This window comes from Triturus cristatus, chromosome 5_2 (assembly GCF_964204655.1).
Source record: "Triturus cristatus chromosome 5_2, aTriCri1.1, whole genome shotgun sequence".
Classification (NCBI taxonomy): Eukaryota; Metazoa; Chordata; class Amphibia; order Caudata; family Salamandridae; genus Triturus; species Triturus cristatus.
This window is the reverse complement of record NC_140588.1, coordinates 229,484,499-229,500,871: the sequence shown is the minus strand read 5'-3', so window position 1 is coordinate 229,500,871 and position 16,373 is coordinate 229,484,499. Positions and strand designations below refer to the sequence as shown.

General features: G+C 47.3%; 1 protein-coding gene across 1 annotated transcript in view; it reads left to right on the top strand.

The window, feature by feature from the left end:
• The window catches only part of LOC146822828 (cytidine monophosphate-N-acetylneuraminic acid hydroxylase-like), a 682,085-nt gene that overhangs the window by 162,801 nt on the left and 502,911 nt on the right, over positions 1-16,373 (top strand). The window lies entirely within an intron of this gene.

The following is a 16,373-nucleotide window of genomic DNA, read 5'->3' as shown; positions in this document are numbered from 1 at the left end:
CATCACAAATATGGCCACCTAGAACCTCTCATGGCTAGATGCTTGTCCCATTGCCCATTGCATTACCAGTCTGTTTCATGTGGTAGATGAAACATTTTACCTGGAGTAACCTTGATTCAATCTGCCAATTGCTTCTGTGCATGTTTAAAAGAGGACGTGTAATTATAGCAGAGAATATTAGCAGCGTATTTAATAATCCAGGCCCAGATTTACTAAAAGAAAAATCGCAAACACAACGCAGCAAGTAAAGTTGCTGCTCTGTGTTGAGTAAACAGGACAGAGCCTCACAGCACTATATTTACTAAGATGTGGGACTGTTCTGCACTTGCCTTGTGTATGGGCACTTTTGACTGACATGAGCTGTATTACGGATAGTTTGTTAGAGGAAGGGGGCCATTCTAGTACAAAAACAATGTTTTAAGGGGTTCCCCCTTTGCATGTAAGCTATATAATGCAGCACACATACAAATAAGCAAACATTCATAAGTTACATGCAACACCCATGGAACACCCCCATGATGCAAAGTAATGTAAAGCAACACATTGCTCAGCTTTGTGTTCCGTTTTGCTAAAAAAAAGACACAAATCCGATGTAGTCTTTGTAAATCTGGGCCCTACAGAATATTAAAAAAATAATACTGGTGTGCCCAGAACATTCTTACAACTTTGGATGACCCAGAATTTGCCAGGTTGTCACTTTCGTTGCTGAGTGATGGTAACAGGCAGCCCTGGTACTAGCATTTGCCAGCAGTGGCAGGGACAGTGGTTGGTGCAAGCTGCTGTGGTATTCTGAGGTATATATTAGACCCTGGTACTGACTTTTTTTTAAAACAAATTAAGCACTGCCCCTTGCCCAAGAACCCAAAATACTAATGGTCTGTTGTCTTCTGCCCTGACTGACTGGCCCCTAAAGCTGGGTCAGGGCTAACACAACCGCTGGCTTGTCTCAGCTCGCTGAGCTGCTGTGACCGAATTCAGAATTTGGATACTCGGAGATGACAGCAGTGCCTATATCATCGTACAACAGCTTCTACTGGTGCCGGTACCAGCCAATCCTACCCTGGGTTCTCAGAGCTAAGTTAATGCACTTGACAGGTCTGGCAGGGTGGCTGATTTCAGAGGACAAAACAGAAGCATTTGCTAAGTGTTGTGCTTCTTCGAACATTTCCAGATGCAGGGCCACATTTACAAAAAAATGGCATAGGCCAGTGCCACACGTCTTTCTGCAGCTCTGCCCTACGCCAACTTGAAAGTGCAGGAATGCACTGTATTTACAAGATACTGTGCATTCCTGTTCTTCTAGCTAGCCACAGGTCACAATTTGGTGCCTAACGCCAACACAGACACCATGGTGCAAGGGTGTCTGCGTTGTCGGCAGAAATGTTTCTGTGCAGGAACGGGCAACTTCCTGCACAAAAGCAATTAGCAGAGGCGTTTTCCTTGTTCTATGAGTGCTGCAGAATGTAGCACAGTTGCAAAGAGGAAAAAATGAATCGAAATGAAAACATTTCTCCACGTTACTCATGCTCTGAGGAGGCATAAGGTTTTGGCATTGCTACAGAGGTACGTGATTTTGTAAGTCTAGGGCAGCGTCAAAATCCATGGGTGCTGCTTGGAAACACCTACCTCAATGCCCATGGAACGTCTCATTAACACAGAGTTTTGCGCTGCCTTGCCTTACTCTATATCAATGAGGCCATGCAAAGCCACGCAGGGTGGTTTGCGTCACCTCATAGATATAATTGAGAGGCCTGCGCCACCGGAGCGTCAAAAAAAGTGAGCCCCATAGTCTTTTGGAAAGCGGCACAGTGTGATTCAGTAGGCAACTAGGCTGAAACACTTTCTGTTTGTTAATGTTATAATACATGATCCCTGTGTCTGCTTTAATTTAAACAAGTCCTGCACAAGCAATAGTTCCTGCTACTTATCTCAACACATTAATTGCCCTTGAAAAAGCAGTTGGAGTTCATATCCAGCTCATCCTTTACAAACTTACAGACAGAAATCTAAAACTGTAGGTTAATGCATAAATAGCTCATTAATAATGAATATATGTATCAATTAAATATTAAGCTGAACATATTTTGTACAGTTGAATATGAGCAAGCTAAAACATCTTGGCAACCCTTTTCTTTACAAGACATCTTTACAACACTTCTAAAAAAAAAATGCTCACAGGGTACGAACAAAAAAGCAAAGCAAAAATAATATGCATTGCTGAAGTAAAGCAAAATACAGGAATTCCATATCAACTTACTGTGAGAAGGTGGCCTGATATATGCTGTCCACTAGTTCTAGTGGGCACCTTGTATCAGTCCAAACAACCCCTTATGGTGAATTGGTTAAAGACAACCTTTATTGAAAGCTATCCTAGTGGTAGCTATGGAGAGCAGCCTTCAGGCTGAGTCTTGAAGGAATGTAAAGCAGCTTGTTTCACCAGTCTATAATCTCTTGAATGATCAAATGAAAGGACAACCACACCAGGTATATATTCAAAATATATGTATTTAGGATAAAACACACCCCTCTAGTCTCTTTATGAGACTGGAGTGTGAAGTACTTAATTTACAAGTTAGCAATCAACAGTAATAGCACAAATACACGTTTGGGCCCTAGGGGCGTACCAAACCATATACCAATAAAGTGGTATAAGAACCACGACTGAACTAGACACAAGGCCTAGAGCCTGTAGAATCGCTGGGACCCCAAGGAACCACCCAAGGTAGTGACACAGGGGACCCACGAGGACTGTGTGTAGTGTGTAAACACAACCACGGGTTCCCGTTAACTTCTATGGGCAATGTCGCGGTTGGAAATTTAAAGATTAGGGACACTTAGAATCGAGTCAAGACCAAACCCTTTTGGACTTAAGAAGTTCTAGGGCTATCACCCACGGGAGCACCAGAGTACTCGAGTTACCTCACCCAGGGAAGCCGGGTGCATAGGTGTCTTTTGGTGTCGGGTCGAGTCGCATCGTCGATTACAATGGAAGCTGGCCAAGAACTGCTGCTGCTGTGAAGAGGAGAAGTATCTGAAGAGATCCAAGCCGGGATCTAGGATGGAAGGAACCTGAAATCAGAGGGGACAGAGTCTGGGTCACTTGCCAGTGACCGAGGGCAGGATGGACAAATGCCCACAGATGTCGTGTGCTTCAGGTGAGTTGACGGGTGTCTTGACTCTTCAGCCACAAGGTCCCGGAGGCGTCGACGAAGTCCACGAGCCGGATTCGATCTGTACCACAAAGTCTGTCGAGTGCTGCAGTGCCGGCAAGTCACTGGAAATCAGAGAAAGGACTGCAGTGCAGAGCAGCAAGGTCTGAGGGACTCACCCAGCGAGGGTAAGTCGGGGCACGTCTGGAGCAACCAGGAAAGCCCAATTAGAAGAGGAGTTGCCTTCGTGGGGACCTACTAGCCAACGGGCTAGCGATCGCGAAGGAGCCTCGAGCGGTTGCATTCGAAACTGGCCCACGGGTCACTTGTGGAGTGGAGGCCAGCAATCTTCGGTGCAGGAGGTGTTCAAGGCTGGGGCTACTCAGAGCCGAAAGCACAATTTCGAGGAAGTCCCAGAAGATAGTGTTGCTGCAAAAGTTCACAGTGTCCAGGGATCACGATTCCACGTCACCCTCGATAGCCACGGGCCTCAGCTTTGTTGTGGACTCAGGGTAGCCTCGGGAAAGTCTGGAAATCCACCTCTGGTGATGCAAAGACTTCAGCGTCCGGCAGGAGCTTCAGCGATGCAGACCGGTCAGTTGCTTCTTTGGTGCCTGCCAAGCAGGGGATTTATTTAGCAAAAATATTGGGGTGACCCGGTGTCCCTCAGAACCTGGGTATGCTTATTATATAAATACAATGGTTCTGTCGGGAATTTCTAATTTCTTTAGGGTGTTCAAAACATATATACATCGCATGTAACAAGTATCAGATGAATGAGGAAAGAAACACACACCAATAGGAGATTTCAATTTGGTAATTTAAAGGAATAAAGAGTATTATGGGCTGTCGTAATACATAAGTTCAAATGAAAAAACAAAATATTGGTGACTTGTGGTGAAAAAGTGACATGTGATGATAAATAATATAGACAGTATATTTCATATGTGGCAAAAGTGAATATGTAAAAGGGAAGGGTACAATTTTTGTTTTGTCTTTATGGTTTTTCACATACACTTCGCGATCCTTTGTGAATTAATCTGTGATCAGAAGCGTTGTGTAGACATATAAGGTGCGTCGACGTTTCGACCCCGTGTACTGCGCAAAATCTAATAAGCGTCACAGCGGGTCTTCCTCAGGACAGTGGGGATGGGTATACAGCTTATGGGTTGAATAAAAAGCTAATTTAGGGTGTGTGTTATGAGACCAAACAGTAAATGACTGTTCTCTATGAGGGTAGTAGTGCTTACCCACACGCAGATTTTCATGAATATCTGCGAGCGCAACGGGTTTCTCAGTCAATTTGTAGTCCTTATGAATCAGGAGATGGCCTATGGAGTGATAATGTGGTTATAAACACTACCATTAATGTAATTAAGAAGGCTTAAAACAGGGGGAAAACCTCCTGGCAAAAACAACAATTTATAAAGTGCAGGTAAGTCTATGCAAATAAAGACATACCTTGAAGGTATCAAGAATCTTTGGGGTAATGGATTATATCTTCATAACATTAGAATTAGAGGATTTAGGCCAGTCGCATGATTTACTGTAAAAATAAATGAAGAGGTGTGTAATTAATCAAATAAAAAAACGACAGCACTTGAGATTCAAAAGGCCTCTACAAGTGAACTCGGGATTACTCTTACCGCGATCTGCACGTCTTTTCAGCTCTCATTCAGTTGGAATACTGAGGCTGGAGACGAAAGCCTGTAATTTATGACAGGTGCTACGTGCCTGCGACATGCACGTTCACCCATGACGGTGATCACCGTGATGAAGGGCTACAGCTGCAAGCTGTTGCCCAGGTGTTAGTGCTAAGGGATGTGCTGTAAAGCGCCCCTCTTTTGTGTGTCATATCAAACCTGCTTGATTCTATCGAGTTCTCAAACAAACACATTGGTATTAACCCCTTGAGTGCCCCGCCCTTTCCACACCCTGTGCCGGGCGTTTCATTAGCGGGCGGGGCTCATGACGAGATAGTCTCGTCATGGGCACAGCGCAACCGCGGCCCATGACGAGACCATCTCGTCATGGGCACTCAAGGGGTTAAAAGGCGGTTTCACTAAGCGAAAATGTATTTCAACCTAGTAGAAAGATGTTGAAACATGGAGTTGGGTCGTGTTATGTTTCAATAGATAAATGGAAAGTCATTCAAAGCAAGTAAATTTCATGAACCCAGTGTAAATGCATTTTGAATGAATCAACGAATACATGCCAGATAATGGGCACAGCTAGTAAAAAGAAACACGCATTTGTAATGAACACAGTCATAGTGCTAGTCAACATAAAATATGCCAGAAAATGGGCACAACTGTTTGGAACAAAAAAAGGTATAAATCTAATACATCTGCTCCTAGCTTGTAACACATTTCGCCTGACATTAGCGCATAAAAACAGTGTAAAAAGCTTTTTAGACATAATCAACAACTACATGCCAGCTATTGGGCACGACTGGTGAAAAGAAACAAGTGTTTTGTTCAAGAAAGAATCAACGAATACACGCCAGATATTGGGCCCAATTTATTAAAGAGAAAATGTGCACTTAATTCGTAACTGATTGCGTCTGTTATTTTTCATTCAGAAAATTCAAATTAAACATCTTTGGCGATATTTTGCAACACTTTAGTGAAACAAGTGTTTGAACATATGAATCAAAAACATGTGGAATATAAAAAGGAACAAATGGATATTATTTTCCTATATTCGACTTAACCTGACAAGCGCATTAGGTCAAGTGTGTGCGATGATTATCATGGACAATCTAACTGGCTAAGGAATTGTTCAGGAAGTAAAGTATAGGTATGGTTATGTGTGGGGTTCTACAGTTTGACCATTTGCCTATATGTCTCCTCCTGCTCCTTTAGCCCATTTTTTATTGAGTCTAGCAGATGGATCCATCTGCATTCTTTATAGTTTAGAGGTTGGAGTATGCTGCCTCCTCTCGGATGCAATGTGGCTTTTTCTATTACCCACCATTGTAGGTCATCAGCAGTGTGGTTGCTTTTGGAAAAATGGTCTACTAAAGGGGCTCCCTGGACCCTGCAGCGGACTCTGCTTTGGTGTTGTAGGACCCTGGTCTTTACCTTTTGGGTAGTTTGGCCTACGTAAATTTTTGCGCAGTGGCATGGCATCTAATGGCATAAATCACGTTGACCTCAAGGGAGATTTCTTCCGTCTTCTAGTCGAGATAGAAAGTCGAAGGTCCAGGATATATGTTGCAGATTTTTATCCAGGGTAATCTAAAGTCGCAAGGACGGTGTTCCCATAATTATACTAAGTTTGGGGGTTGGACATACTCTAGGGACCCACCTATGGGAGGGTTTGGAAAGAGGGGTGGTTACACCCATTTCCTTTGTCCAATTTCGCGCCAGAGCAGGGGCAGGTAGCCCCTGCAACCGGTTTGAACTGGACTATGCACAGGGATACCAAGTGTACCCCCAGTGCAGGACTTCAAAGCACCAGAGAGTGCTCCCGCCCAGCCCCAATACATATCTGCCTGTCTGGGGAGGTGGTTACACCTCCCTGGGACAGGAAACCTATTGTCCAGGCCTCCCTTACCGGAGTTTCGGTCAGCAGCAGGAGGCAAGACCGAATGGATGCCTCTGTGGCAGAGGCATCCATTTTGTGATGCCAGGGCTGTAGAAAGTCCTACCGGGTTAGACCAGTGTGAACATGTCTCTCCCTCTAGAAGGGTGGAATGCTAAACCCGCCGCCAGAACTGGCGGGGGGGGGGGGTTAGTATTCCAAAGCGTTTGACACCAAACACGACATGTTTCCTTGCAGCCATTCCAAAGTCAGCATTTACCGCAAGGTTATAATGCTCTTAAGAGTATATGGTCAGGCTGTACCACAAACAGCATCAGAGGAGGTACTCCGAACGCTGCAGAGGGGATCTGCTCATGCAGGTGCACCCTCTCACATAAAAACCAAGCACTCTGCCTTCAGGATTGTGAAGGCCTGCCATAGGAGTGACTTATAGGTTTTATATGTGTGTGCAATGGTAGTGATATAGGTAGCCTATACCACTGTAAGGGGTGCAAGCACACCCTTACCCAGGCTGCAGTAGCAGATCTATAGTGCCATTTTGGAGTGCTTCCCAGGGGTGGCATAATACATGCTTCAGCCCCTGGTAGGCCTCTGAGGTACCTATGCCCTAGGTACATAGTATACCATATACTAGGGGCTTATAAGGCACACCAGAATCCTATTAGATATGTACCTAATGTACATGCAAACCATTTTAGAGAGGAAGCAGCTAGGCTGTGGTCCTGATTAGCAGGGCCACAGCCAGATTAAGGTCGAAAAACAGTGAAACAGAAGCAAAAAGTGGGGGTACCCATGTGTAGCAGATCCTACTCTACTACAGAAACCTCCCCGCAAACGCAGGGACATTAAACTAACCTTGACCAGTTGAGTCTTCATGTTCTAAGTGGAAATACCTAGAGAGTCCGTCTGTATTGGCATGGTTACTCCCAGGTCTATGTTCCACTGTAAAGTCCATCCCCTGTAGGGAAATGGACCACCTAAACAGTTTGGGGTTTTCACCCTTCATTTGTTTTAGCCATAAGAGGGGCTTATGGTCGGTCTGAACAAGGAAGTGAGTACCAAACAAGTATGGCCTCAACTTCTTCAGAGCCCAAACCACAGCAAAGGCCTCCCTCTCAATGGCTGACCAACGTTTCTCTCTAGTGGTCAGCCTTCTGCTTATGAAAGCTACTGGCTGATCCTGACCTTCATCATTCAATTGTGACAGGACAGCCCCTACCCCCAATTCAGATGCATCTGTTTGGACAATGAACTTCTTGGAGTAGTCAGGACTCTGCAGAATGGGAGCAGTGCACATGGCCTGCTTCAGGTCATCAAATGCCTTTTGACAGCTAGCTGTCCACTGAACCTTTTTTGGCATCTTTTTAGAAGTTAAGTCATTCAGGGGTGTCACTATAGATCCATACCCCTTGACAAATCTCCTATAGTACCCAGTCAGGCCTAAGAAGGCTCTCACCTGAGTCTGGGTAGTTGGAGCAATCCACTCCATTATGGTCTAGATTTTGCTCTGTAATGGTTGAACCTGGCCTCCACCTACACGGTGGCCCAGGTACACAACCTAATTCTGCCCTATCTGGCACTTAGTAGCCTTGATAGTTAGGCCTGCTTTTAGCAGGGCCTCCAAAACATTCCTCAGGTGGACAAGGTGATCCTCCCAGGTGGAGCTAAAGACAGCAATATCATCTAGATATGCTATACTAAAGTCTTCCAGGCCTTTAAGAACTTGATTCACCAACCTTTGGAAAGTGGCAGGTGCATTCTTCAAGCCAAAGGGCATTACCACAAACTGATAGTGCCCACTAGGGGTAGAAAATGCTTTCTTTGGCTTTGCATCATCAGCTAGTCTGATCTGCCAGTAGCCAGCTGTCAGGTCAAATGTGCTTAGAAACTTGGCTGAGGCCGAAGTATCTATTAGCTCATCTTCCCTGGGGATGGGATGGGCATCAGTCCTAGTGACTGCATTGAGACCCCTGTAGTCTACACAAAACCTCATCTCTCTTTTCCCACCACTGGTGTGAGGTTTAGGTACCAGGACTACTGGGCTAGCCCAAGGGCTAACTGAGGGTTCAATCACACCCAGATACAACATCTTTTGGGCTTCTGTCCTTATTCAGTCCCAGACATGGTCAGGTTGCCTGTAGATCTTATTCTTCACAGGCAGACTGTCCCCAGTGTCCACTTAATGAGTGCACCAGGTGGTCTGACTTGGAGTCAGAGAAAACATATGTCTAAACTGGCTGAGAAGGTTTCTGCAGTCAGTTTGCTGCTGGGCAGTGAGGCTGCCTGCCAAGGCTACACCATCAACTGACCCATCATCAGGGTTCTGAGAAAGCAGGTCAGGGAGTGGGTCACTCTCTTCCTCCTGTCCTTCATCAGTAGCCATGAGCAATCCCATGTCTGCCCTGTTAACATATGGTTTAAGTCTGTTGACATGAAGTACCCTGTGGGGACTCCTAGCGATTCCAAGGTCTACCAAGTAGGTAACCTCCCCTTCCTGTTCAACTATTGTATGAGTGCCACTCCATTTGTCCTGGAGGGCTGCTGGGGCCACAGGCTACAACACCCACACCTTCTGTCCTGGCTGGTAAACAGTCAGTACAGCCTTTTGGCCATGCCAGGCTTTTTGCAGTTCCTGGCTAGCCTCAAGGTTTTTGTTTGCCTTTTTCATGTACTCAGCCATCCTCGAGCGGAGACCAAGTACATAGTCCACTATGTCTTGCTTGGGGGGCTTGAGAGGTAACTCCCATCCTTCCTTCACCAAACACAATGGACCCCTGACTGGGTGACCAAACAAAAGTTCAAATGGGCTGTAACCAACCCCCTTTTGAGGCACCTCCCTGTATGCAAATAAAAGGCAGGGCAAGAGTAGGTCCCATTTTCGCCTAAGCTTTTCTGGGAGTCCTTTAAACATACATGCCCTTTAAGGTTTTGTTGAATCTCTCAACTAAACCATTACATTGTGGGTGATAGGGTGTGGTGAACTTGTAGTTCACTCCACACTCCTTCCACATAGCAGTCAAGTAACTAGACATGACGTTTGCATCCCTGTCAGATACTACCTCCTTAGGGAAGCCTACTCTTGAGAACACACTCAAGAGAGCTCTTGCCACCACAGGTGCTTAGTGGTCCTTAGGGGAATAGCTTCTGGGTACCTGGTGGCATGATCCACCACCACCAGTATAAATCTGTGCCCAGATGCTGTTTGGGGATCCATGAGACCAACAATGTTAATCCCTACCCTTTTAAAGGGCACCCCACCACAGGTAGTGGTATCAGGGGGGCCTTTGTCGTGCCATCTGCCTTGCTGCTGGCTTGGCAGGTTACACAGGAGCGGCACAACTCCTTTGTGTCTTCAGACATGTGGGGCCAGTGAAAGTGAGGGACAATTCTGTCCCAAGTCTAGTTCTGGCCTAGGTGTCCTGCTAGGGGAATATCATGGGCTAGTGTCAATAGGAACCCCCTAAACTTCAGAGGTATAACCAACCTCCTGGATGCACCAGGCTTGGGGTCTCTACTCTCTGAGTAAAGGAGTCCATCGTCCCAATAAACTTTATGGGTGCCACTAGCATTCCCAGCAGCCTCATCAGCAGCTTGCTTTCTGAGGGGTTCAAGAGAGGGGTAGGTTTTCTGCTCCCGGCTCAGATCAGACTTGGAAGGGCCCCCTCTCCCCAAGAACTCAACCTGGTCAGGTTCAAGCTCCTCTGGGACAGTTCCTTCTTCAGGCTCAAGATCATCTCCCTGAGGACACCGATCAGCATTCTGAGTCAGGTGGGAGGGCTCTGCCTTAACCCTACTGCTCCTACTCTTGTGAGGCACCTGGTCCATTATTCCAGAATCCAGGGCCTGTCCAGCTTTAGACATTTTGGCCTGTGACCTAGTCACAGCAAAGACATTAGCAGGGATCCCTAGCATTTCTGCATGTGTCCTGAGCTCCACTTCAGCCCAAGCTGAAGTCTCTAGATCATTGCCAAGCAAGCCCTGTACTGGTAGGTCTGCACTTACCACAACCTTTTTAAGGCCAGTTACCCCTCCCCAGGAGAAGTTAACAACTGCCAGAGAATGGTCTGTTCTGACATTGCCAGCATTGGTCACTTTGTACATTTCACCAAGTATAATCTGCCCAGGATCCACAAGATCTTTTGTCACCATTGTGACACTTCCTCCTGTCTCCCTGAATGCCCAAGCTTCTACTCCATTTATCAAAGTCTGCTGTCTGTATTTGCCAAGATTACTGGGACTCACACAGGGGGACATATCCATGCCCCTATCACAGACACGCACAGCCTGAGTTGGAACTCTGACTAGGCCAGAGTCCATCTCAGAACCCAGAGTCAACCCTACTACAATCTTATTCTGAACATTGCCACCACCTATTGTAGCTGTACTAGGGGGAACAGTTGCCTTAGGGGCAATGGTGGCTGGGGTAGATTTCTTGGCCTTGGTGCAGTCACTGGTCCAGTGAGTTTTCTGCTTACAGATTTTGCACCAAGGTTTTTTTTGGCCTTGACCCTTACTTGACTGTGACTCCCCATTAGAAGAAGATTTTTGGGGCCCTTGAGAAGACTTCTTGTCTTTACCCTTGTCCCCACCCTTGTCAGAGTTCTTAGAATCCTGCTTCTTTGGGTCACCACCTTGGTTCTGTACCTTCTGCCTCACCCTGGTTCTGACCCGTTTGTCTGCCTTCTTTCCCAATTCTTGGGGAGAGATCAGATCAGAGTCTACCAGGTACTGGTGCAACAGCTGATTTTGACAGTTATTAAGAATCTGCTCCCTCATTATCAGATTGTACATTCATATGAAGTCACACACTTTACTGCCCAATAACCAACCTTCCAGAGCCTTAGCAGCACAGTCAACAAAGTCAACCCAGTATTGATTTTGTGCTTTTGGGTGTCTCTGAACTTTAACCTGTATTGTTCAGTGGTTAGGCCAAACCCATCTATTAGTGCACTTTTCAAGACCTGGTAATCATCAGCATCCTCTTCTCTTACAGTGAGGAGCTTATCTCTACCTTTGCCTGCAAAGGAGGGCCATAAGCTTGCTGCCCACTGACATTGAGGGACCTTCTGTACTTTACAGGCCCTCTCCAAGGCAGTTATCAATTTGTGGATGTCATCCCCACTCTGGTAGGGAGGGACAATCTTACTCAGGTTTCTATGGTCATAAGACCTCTCCCTATCTCTAGGGAAATTGCTGCCACCAAGGGACTCTAGCCCCTCCTTTTTACTAGCTCTGTAGAGCTCTAGGGCGTCCCTATCTAAGGCCATCTGCTGCTTTCTGAGGTTGAACTTGTCTTACTCATACTTCAGCAGTCTCTCTCTCCTCTCCTGGGAGGTTTCCCTCCCTCTGTGAGAAGAGACAGAGGTCCCTATAGAGGAGTTAAACTGGATAGATCCCCTTGACAGAGATCTATCCCTTCTAGCCCTACCTTCAACTCTTCCTGGAGGAATAAAGGAAGGAGCATTGTTGTCATCCACCTCATCTTCACCCAGGAGAGCTGTGTTCACCAGATTCTGATCATTGTCATCAGTCTGGTCAGCATTAGAGGTAGGGTTAGGGGAATTGCTACCGCTAGCACCACCCTCACCTGCTGCCCCACCCACACTGCCTACCACATCTGAACCACTAGGTCCTGGGAGATCATCCAGCTTAAGTATCTTTATGAGATGCTGGGTGGTTGGGCTTTTGCCTGTCTTCAGCATAAGGCCCTAAGCTGTGCAAAGGAGAGATCCTCATATTTATAGGGGAGGAGCTCACTGGCTCCTAGCAGGGACCCACTGGTTTCTGGATGACTAGACATTACTAATGTGGTGTGGTGTATTGCACTACCTACACTAGCGTCGCCTACTAAACTCTCTTGAGTTGTATAAAGGGTGTGCTATCCCTTAACACACAACCCTAAGTTCAGTAGAACTTACTGTAGCTAAACTTGATATTATATGTACCTTAAGTACCTTTATTGGTTTTCAGTTGATCAATTCAATTGAGATTATCTGGTAAAACAATAGCAAGCTGGAATCTCACACGCTGTACACCAATGTGAGAAGGTGGCCTGATATATGCTGTCCACTAGTTCTAGTGGGCACCTTGTATCAGTCCAAACAACCCCTTATGGTGAATTGGTTAAAGACAACCTTTATTGAAAGATATCCTAGTGGTAGCTATGGAGAGCAGCCTTCAGGCTAAGTCTTGAAGGAATGTAAAGCAGCTTGTTTTACCAGTCTATAATCTCTTGAATGATCAAATGAAAGGACAACCACACCAGGCATATATTCAAAATATATGTATTTAGGATAAAACACACCCCTCTAGTCTCTTTATGAGACTGGAGTGCGAAGTACCTAATGTACAAGTTAGCAATCAACAGTAATAGAACAAATACACGTTTGGGCCCTAGGGGCGTACCAAACCATATACCAATAAAGTGGTATAAGAACCACGACTGAACTAGACACAAGGCCTAGAGCCTGTAGAATCGCTGGGACCCCAAGGAACCACCCAAGGAAGTGATACAGGGGACCCACGGGAACTGTGTGCAGCGTGTAAACACAACCGCGGGTTTCCGTTAGCTTCTATGGGCAATGTCGCGGTTGGAAATTTAAAGATTAGGGACACTTAGAATCGAGTCAGGGCCAAACCCTTTTGGACTTAAGAAGTTCTAGGGCTAGCACCCACGGGAGCACTGGAGTACTCAAGTTACCTCACTCAGGGAAGCCGGGTGCATAGGTGTCTTTTGGTGTCGGGTCGCGTCGTCGATTACAATGGAAGCTGGCGAAGAACTGCTGCTGCCGTGAATAGGAGAAGTGTCCGAAGAGATCGAAGCCTGGATCTAGGATGAAAGGAACCTGAAAGCAGAGGGGACAGAGTCTGGGTCACTTGCCAGTGACCGAGGGCAGGATGGACGAATGTCCACAGATGTCGGGTGCTTCAGGTGAGTTGACAGGTGTCTTGACTCTTCAGCCACGAGGTCTCGGAGGCGTCGACGAAGTCCACAAGCTGGATTCGAGCTGTCCCACAAAGTCTGTTGAGTGCTTCGGTGTCGGCGACCAGAATGGACCCAACAAGCCTTGGCAACGGCAAGTCACTGGAAATCAGAGAAAGGACTACGGTGCAGACCAGCAAGGTCTGAGGGACTCACCCAGCAAAGGTAAGTCGGGTCACATCTAGAGCAACCAGGAAAGCCCAATTAGAAGAGGAGTTGCCTTCATCGGAACCTACTAGCCAACGGGCTAGCGATCGCGAAGGAGCCTCAAGCGCTTGAAACTGGCCCACGGGTCACTCGTGGAGTGGAGGCCAGCAATCTTCAGTGCAGGAGTAGCTCAAGGCTGGGGCTACTCGGAACCCAAAGCCCAACTTCGAGGAAGTCCCAGAAGATAGTGTTGCTGCAAAAGTTCACGGTGTCCAGGGGTCACGGTTCCACGTCACCCACGATAGCCACGGGCCTCAGCTTTGCTGTGGACTCAGGGTAACCTCGGGGAAGTCTGGAAATCTACCTCTGGTGATGCAAAGACTTCGGCGTCCGGCGGGAGCTTCAGCGATGCAGACCGGTCAGTTGCTTCTTTGGTGCCTGCCAAGCAGGGGAGTCACTCCTTGACCCCAAGGGAGATTTCTTCCATCTTCTAGTCGAGATAAAAAGTCGAAGGTCCAGGATATATGTTGCAGAGTTTCGTCCAGGGTAATCTAAAGTCGCAAGGACGGGATTCCCATACTTATATTAAGTTTGGGGGTTGGACATACTCTAGAGACCCACCTATGGGAGGGTTTCGAAAGAGGGGTGGTTACACCCAATTCCTTTGTCCAGTTTCGTGCCAGAGCAGGGGCAGGTTGCCCCTGCAACCGGTTTGAACTGGACTATGCACAGGGACACCAAGTGTGCCCCCAGTGCAGGACTTCAAAGCACCAGAGAGTGCTCCCGCCCAGCCCCAATAAATATCTGCCCTGGGACAGGAAACCTATTGTCCAGGCCTCCCTTGCCGGAGTTTCGGTCAGCAGCAGGAGGCCAGACCCGTGTCTGTGGCAGAGGCATCCATTTTGTAGAAAGTCCTACCGGGTTAGAGCAGTGTGAACATGTCTCTCCCTCTAGAAGGGTGGAATGCTACCCCCGCCGCCAGAACTGGCGGGGGGGGGGTGTTAGTATTCCAAAGCGTTTGACACCAAACACGACATGTTTCCTTGCAGCCATTCCAAAGTCAGCATTTACCGCAAGGTTATAATGCTCTTAAGAGTATATGGTCAGGCTGCACCACAAACAGCATCAGAGGAGGTACTCCGAACGCTGCAGAGGGGCTCTGCTCATGCAGGGGCACCCTCTCCCATAAAAACCAAGCACTCTGCCTTCAGGATTGTTAAGGCCTGCCATAGGAGTGACTTATAGGTTTTATATGTGTGTGCAATGGTAGTGATAAAGGTAGCCTATACCACTGTAAGGGGTGCAAGCACACCCTTACCCAGGCTGCAGTAGCAGACCTGTGGGGCCATTTTGGAGTTCTTCCCAGGGGTGGCAAAATACATGCTTCAGCCCCTGGTAGGCCTCTGAGGTACCTATGCCCTAGGTACATAGTATATCATATACTAGGGGCTTATAAGGCACTCCAGAATCCAATTAGATATGTACCTAATGTACATGCAAACCAGTTTAGAGTGGAAGCAGCTAGGCTGTGGTCCTGAGTAGCAGGGCCACAGCCAGACAAAGGTCGAAAAACAGTGACACACCAGCAAAAAGTGGGGGTACCCATGTGAAGCAGATCCTACTCTCCTACACTTACAACTGAGTACAAATACTTAACTAATAGCCAGTTAAAGAGGGACAAGGCCTTTCTATACCAAGGCGACTTTAATAGCCCTGGGAAGCTAGAGGGATGTGCCATGTTGGGGAGTTGTGTGGAGTTGTCCACCTGCAAGTTTCGAGTGTGTGGTTCTGGCCACTAAAGTCACGTAATGCAGCTAAAAAAAAGAAGGCCTGGGGCTTCAGCCATGGGTCTTTTGCCACTATACCAATACAGAGTTCTATGTGTTCCTTTCTGGGTTAGTGGGCCCAGCAATCCCCAATAGGAGACAAGCCGACACAGGGATCCGTTGCTCCCCACCACTTAGTGGGCCTGATGTTGTGATACTTCCTCACTTGGGCAGTCGTCCCTCTTCTCTTGGAAGTTCTAATGGATGTGCCTGCCACCCCGCTGTGAAGTATCAGTCTGCATGTCAGCGGGGTGGGGCAGGGCTCTCTCATGCTGTGCAGCAACTTCTTCCCATATGACCAGTCTGGTGGTGCTGTACCTGGTGCTGCAAATGGTGTGAGCTCCCCACGGTCATTCTCACAGCAGCACAGAGAACCCCAGAGACAGCGTGGCCAGCCCGCCTCGTAGGCAGAGGTGATGAGGCCTGTGGTTTCTGGTTGTGATGGTTGGCCATCAACGGTGGTGCTGGCAGTGTGCACGTCAAAAGACACACAATTGATGGACGGAATGCTGAAGATCAAAACATTCACCCCCAGTCAAGAGATCTGGGTTAAATCCATCATTCATTTGCTCACCATGCCATCACATTTAGACCTGGCCATATGCAAATCAGACTTGGCCCTGTGCCTCATGGGAACAGTCCAGCCCGAACTGCCAAGCCAGGTCCTCGCTGGACCGGAAACAAGCATCCTAGGACCGGTTTCGGGGGATCACCCCTCTTCAG